Source organism: Myxocyprinus asiaticus, chromosome 19 (genome assembly GCF_019703515.2).
Source record: "Myxocyprinus asiaticus isolate MX2 ecotype Aquarium Trade chromosome 19, UBuf_Myxa_2, whole genome shotgun sequence".
NCBI classification, from domain to species: Eukaryota; Metazoa; Chordata; class Actinopteri; order Cypriniformes; family Catostomidae; genus Myxocyprinus; species Myxocyprinus asiaticus.
Window position 1 is genome coordinate 10723726 of NC_059362.1, and position 6049 is coordinate 10729774.

Genomic DNA, 6049 nt, shown 5'->3' on the forward strand with positions numbered 1-6049 from the left:
ACGATCTATACAAATTTCCACTGGGAAAATACATTAGTGCAACTCCATTGTAGTATGGCAACAGAGCAATTTTTCCATTGTGGTTAGCGTTTTCTCAATTTTTTGTAAAACTATGTTGGATAAAGTTGATCAGAACATCTAATTAACTTATCAAAGATGCAGAAAAAAAATCAAGATGTCGAAGAATAAAATCAAATGTCATGTGGCTTAAAAACAGCATATTATTGTTTACTTTGAAGACTGCCTTTTATTACCAACAATGCATCATGTTTGAGCTTTTTCAGAAAGGTGAGAAAGTGAAAGAAAATTAATGGTTGCCATATGGCAACACCGTACCATAATGGGTTAGTGGGCCTCCCCTGTCAAAGGCCCCAGGACACCGTTAACTTCTAAACAAAATCTGAATACATATGTAACATCATGTATTTATTGAACAAATGGTTGTGACATTAATTCAGTTTATTATGATTGCAAAATACAATATTTCTGCTTAATTTAAATACATCCCTTAACAATGGCATTTTACAGGCTGTTTAACATGGTCATTTTACTGTTTAAAAGAAATAAATTCTGTCAGAGATGGTTTGAGAAGGAAAGGGTTGTGATTTCATGACAATTCTTATAACTCTTTACAGTGAAGCATAATTCAGAAACTCCTTTATGTGCAGAGTTCTGAATCATTTAATCTGATACCTTTTGAAAATTGACCTGCCAACCTTCTTGATTATTAGGTAGACCTACTACAGAGGGCATTATATGGTACATTATACTGTATTTGTATATGTGATCCAGTATATGATATATATGATGTATATGAAAACTATGAATTGAGGAACAAATTACCTACTTATTCCTTCAACTGCAGAAGCATAGCAGTGGACAATGGGGTGTCCCCAAACTGTAGACATTTCTTTGCATTTAAAGAAACAGTTCACCCAAAAATGAAAATGCACTATTTATTTATTTTAATTAACACTGCTTCACATAGCTCGTTCAATTCAGAGTGACCATTTTTTTGGTAACTTTTCTTTTAATGCATGTGTCCCCTCCACCCAACCATTTCTCAAACTGCTCCTACACCCCTGGGTGGATTTATTTTGTTGCCTCATTCCGAAAAAGAGAGAGAGAGAGAGAGAGAGAGAGAGAGAGAGAGAGAGAGAGAGAGAGAGAGAGACAGAAAGGGGGGTTGGGGAGGAGGAGAAAAAGAGACGTAGGTGAAGAAGATAGCAACTGACAATTTAGCTGAGAAGGAGCAATATATGTTTTTCTCTTTTGCAGGAGAAAGGGAGGAGGGAGATGAAGGAGAGAGGCAAACCCACACCAACTCAACCCTCTGAGGTAGAAAAAATAGCAGGACAGAGGATGGATGGAGAGACATGGAGAGACATTAGGATGGAGGCTCCATCCTAAAAAGAGGAGCAAACAGGGTCATGGAAGATGCTTCAATTATCATGGTATTAAAGTCTTCAAACTCAATTCTACCATTGTGAATGGTTATGTACATTATAGAACAAACATTGTTAGCAATCTAAGGCACCCAGTTGACAATGCTGAACTTACAGAATCAAAAATGATGTGACACAAGCACCAAATAAAAGGTTATTGATATTATATTTGTAACTATGTGAGACCAAGGTGTTAATACAATAAACATTTCTACATGTTCTACTGACATATTGCTATAGTGCTTACATTATATATGGTAAAAGTAGCAAGTAGCTAATCAGTTAAATGGACATTTTATTTCAGCCACTTTGGATGAAATCATATCCTGAAAATGTCAAGGTGATTAAAGGGAAAGCAGTGTTCATTTTAAACATTACTCTAAAATGGCAATTGCATACAAAGTTAGAAGAATACAAGCCACTGATGTATCCACTTAAAAGAGTTTTACACAACCGAGTCCTGATTCTAAAATACACTCACCTTGCATTGATATCCGGTTTCTAAAAATTAACAATGTTTTTAGACTTTCAAAACAGTGCAGATTTATGGGGGCCCATTTGTGGCCCTTAAGAATCAATTATTTATTCAGTGGCACAAACTGCCCCCCATTTGGTTTTAAATAATGTATGTAAATATATAAAACTTGCCATTGGACCTGATGCCGAAATATATATAAATATATATATATATATATATATATATTTTTTTTTTACTGCAACTGCAACACTTTCAAATCTGTTGTAATTATATTAGGTTACAAATTTTGTCTACTGAGAAAAAATTTATAAAAACACTATTGCAGTTCAGTTGAACAGTTGTGTCATTCACAACTCATTACATCCATAATGTGACGTATTTCAAAGTGAAACAGGATGTTCAAAGAAACATACCAGAGTGTGACCACTTTACTTGCTTCATTACACGTTTGGCTGCTGTTTCCCAGTAAAAAATGTCCAGTGGGGGTTGTCAAAAGTGGTTGAAACTATTTTGGCATCAGACAATTTTTTTAAAGGTGAATATTAGATGGATGTTTTAATGAGTAAAACGTACCTCCCTAACCTAAAACTTTAGCCTAAACCTTACCAATAGTGTCCTAAAAGATAAATGAGAGGTGAGCCAACCTTAACCCTTAACCAACCCCTAAACCTAACCGACAGGGTTTTAAAAGCAAATTCGATATAAAAAGCACATTTACTGAAGCAACCACATCATTTTGTGTCGCTTCAAAGGCACTTTCGTTTCACTTTCACTTTCTTTTTGGCTGAGCTCGAGGCTCGGTCTCCGAGTACAAAGTCCAACACTGTGAGCTAGAGTGGAAGCTAATCACATTTAAATAAGTGTGTAAATGTAGGTGGGTCTGTAATACAAGCGTGAAAATGAATAGTAAAAAAATAAATAAATTGAGATGATAACAAAGCAGGGTGTGAGTAATAGAGCGAAAATTAAGTGTTTATAAAGCTATAAACAGCCATAGTACCCATGATTTGTGTGAATAAAGTGAAGTGAATAAAACACACAGTTGTTGTAGTGCCTCTAGTGTCAATTTCACCAGGAAACAGCAGCAAAACCTAGAAAGCAGCACGTAAAACTCAGTTTGCAAAAATGTAGTTATAGTAACGTTCATTCTGTGAGACTAGGTTGGACGTCCCTGTCGTGACTTTTTGCCTGCATCATGAAAACATCTCAAACAGAACGGTCTCTCCTCAGTTTGAAGTATTATGTCACAGGCTCTGCAATCTTCGGATATTATCGAGTGTTTAACCGCAATACATACAGTAGATACGTTATATAGATACAGTACATTATACTATCATATCGATATTTTTCATCCCTTAACCCCACCCTAGCCCCAAACCATACCACTTTTCAACATGATAAAATATGTGACAGGCAGATCCATTTCTGAAAAAGTCACAAAAGTTTTAGTTACATTAAACTTTTATAACCTTTAGATCTTTTTTAGCACCTATCCTGACCCCTAAACCTAAACCTAACCAATTCTCAACAATAAGAGACATAACAGGCAGACAGAAGTACAGGCACAACAATTTATTCAAAAACATGTCAAAAACGCACTATAAATGTATTCCAAATGACTCATGCTGCATTTAAAGTCTTCTGAAAGCATATGGTAGCACGGTGTGAGGAACAGAGTGAAACTGAAGGTTATATTTTCAAAAAATCTTCCTTTCCGTGAAGGCAGTCACATCTCATTCAGAAAGATACATTTGAACTTTAAAATGTTGCAGTCTGTCACGGGACACAAGAGATCCAATGACATTTGACATCACTGATGTCAGAGCTGTCTTAACAATTCTAGAGGCAGCAATTTTTGAATGATTAAATCAGCACAAGATTTGAGTTTTACAGCAGATGGGGGATGATGATCATTGCATAAATACTTAAATTTGGCTCCGTTCCTCACATAAAGCCATCACACAGCTTTGGAAGATCCGGAATACAGCACACGCACAGCATGGATTACTTTTATGAACATTATTATGGTGCTTTTCTCATTTTTTGAGCCGCAGCTCGGACATTCTGAAATCTTCCTTTGTGTCCCACGGCAAACAAAATAATAATTAAATAATAAAGTAATGTGTAAATGTTGACTGAATTTGGAATTCAATTCTTTATCAAATAAAGCATTGGGTAAATGACTGAAATCCTCACAAATCAGTTGAATACGGGATCAGAGTGACATTTAAAACAAGGACCAAGGGCAATGTTTTGGTGGCGCAGGCAAAAAGTTACTATAAGGACGTATCGTTATGAGAGTGTGTTGCACGTGTTGGTGGAACTTGATTTATTTGTCAGGAATTGATTGGAAAAGTGAGCATTCCAAGCCAGAATGGAGCTAGACCAGAATGCAAGTTTGCAGTGGATTGTGGAGGACTACTTCCCTCCTGAACCACCGCCAACACAAACTTTTATGGAGGCTTTTTGACTGGAATGTGGAGGCTGAAGATCAAGTTCACCCCTATCACAACAGTAACGCTTCTTTTTCAAATCTATTGTTATTTGCTATTATTGTTGTGTCCTTTATTGCATTATGGTTAGCAGCATTAAATTATTGCATTAACTATTTTTAAGATTTTAGAAAGGCTAAAATACAAACTACACTACCCATAAACAATTCCTAACTAGCCTGCGTAGCAACTGACATCAATTGTGATGTCAGTTGACAAAAAATGTCGTTTCAGAGATGGAGCAAATAATTACATTTTAATGAGAGGTTACAAAGATATTTTTTTTTCCTTTGGCATAACGTGCACTGATGAATCATTCACAATAAGAACAGGAATGTGGATTAAGAAAGTAAACAGGGTCTATTTTGATTTCGTGTTGACCTTATTAGATTATTGTGCACTCCTCGCAACAGCTTTTCATCTAAAGTGCAACTGTAAGTACAATATAATCCTCATCTATTTAAAAATCAACTTACATGCCTAAACTGTAATGTTAGTAATAATAATGAATTACTAAACAAATAATTAACCTGCTGACAGATAAAAGTAAAAAAAAAAATAATATATATATATATATATAAAGTGTTGATTAAATAGTGGAAAAGTGGAAACACAGGGGTAGATAGAAATTTTGAATGAACAATAAAACATGTTGGTAAAATCTTACATTAGTTACTTTTGTTAAGGGTTTATAAAGGGGTTTATAAATGACTAATAATTCATTTACAAATGCATTATAAATCATTATTATACTGTTATAACAACATGTATTAAAGAGTGACTAATGCAATACCTGCTAAAATAGTGAGTTTATCTCATGTGTTATAAATGTTCAATAACACTTGTTCAACATTTGTTACCTATGAAAATTTACCTAAATACAAAAAGTACATAAAGTTCAGTATGGTTTAATGGTCATCAGGGTTTATTAAATGATATATGCTGTGAATGAGCATTAAGATCTGAAAAGTGTTTTTGCAGAGGATTTTGCAGGTACAATAACTAGGACTAGCAAAGTTGGGACACCACTTAGAATAACACAGATTTTTTTATTTTTTTTAAATCAGTGTGACAAGGAAAGTGACAACACATGTGAGTAATAACATTACAGTAATTAATATAAACACAAAGGGAACTATAGTAAAATGACTTAATTCCTCCTTTTAATCTCACTATAATAGTCTATTTTTACTGCATTGTGAAATAAATAATTTTTATGTTTCTGATTCATATAAGTATGAATAAGTGTATTTATTAAGCATTTATAACATGCAAGTTAAAATGCTCACTATTTACCAGCTATTGTATGAAAGTCGCCATTTTATACATTTTGTTATAACTGCATATCAAGAATTTATAATGCATTTTTAAATGATTATTAGTCATAAATGAACCCCTTTATAAACCTTAACAAAGGGAGTATTTATGTAAAGTGTTGCCAAAAAATTTAAAGTGTTATCAATAGAAACATCATGACTTTGAGCTTAAGTTTGGAAGAAAACGTAAATTGATGAGTGACTACTCATCATTACTAAAGATCTAATTTAAAATATATATTTATATACAATTTTATTTAGCTTTTTAGAAGTATTATTATTTCATAACTCAAATATATAATATATAATTCAACTATA